Below are 882 nucleotides of genomic sequence, written 5' to 3' on the forward strand. Positions count from 1 at the left end.
CATTCCAAGCAAATGGGGATATGAAACAAGCAGGTGTAGCTATATTAATATCAGATAAAATTGACTTCAAATGAAAAACAATCAAAAAAAGACAAAGAAGGCTACTTCATACTTATCAAGGGAACAATCCATCAGGAGGATATTACAATCATAAATCTGTATGCACCAAACACAGGGGCACCACAGCTCATAAAACAAAACCTACTTGACAATAAAACAGAAATAACCACCAACACCATCATAGCTGGGGACTTTAACACACTATTATCAGTAATAGACAGATCATCCAAACCGAAGCTCAACAGGGAAGTAAGAGAGCTCAACAAAACCATAGAGCACATAGACCTAAAAGACATATGCAGAACTTTCCATCCCAAATCCACAGACTACATATTCTTCTCAGCAGTCCATGTAACATTCTCTAAAATAGACCATATACTGGGTCACAAAGACAGCCTCCACATATTTAGGAAAATCGACATAATTCCCTGCATGATGTCAGATCATAATGCTATATTCCTAGAAATCAACAACAACAAAAAAACCAACAAGAACCTGAACGACAACTGGAAACTGAATAGGTCACTCTTAAACAATAAATGGATAGTGGATGAAATAAAAAATGAAATTGCAAAATTCCTGGAATTGAATAACAATGAGAACACATCAAACCAAACCTTATGGGACAAAATGAAGGCAGTCCTCAGGGGAAAATTCATAGTACTCAATGCCTTCATAAAAAGGACAGAAAGATCCCAAATCAATAGCCTAACCATCCACCTAAAGGCATTGGGAAAACAAGAAAAATCCAACCCAAAGAGCTCCAGAAGGAAAGAAATAATTAAAATCAGAGCAGAAATTAATGAATTGGAAACGAAGGAA

Source organism: Jaculus jaculus, assembly GCF_020740685.1.
Source record: "Jaculus jaculus isolate mJacJac1 chromosome Y unlocalized genomic scaffold, mJacJac1.mat.Y.cur SUPER_Y_unloc_1, whole genome shotgun sequence".
In the NCBI taxonomy this organism is placed as follows: Eukaryota; Metazoa; Chordata; class Mammalia; order Rodentia; family Dipodidae; genus Jaculus; species Jaculus jaculus.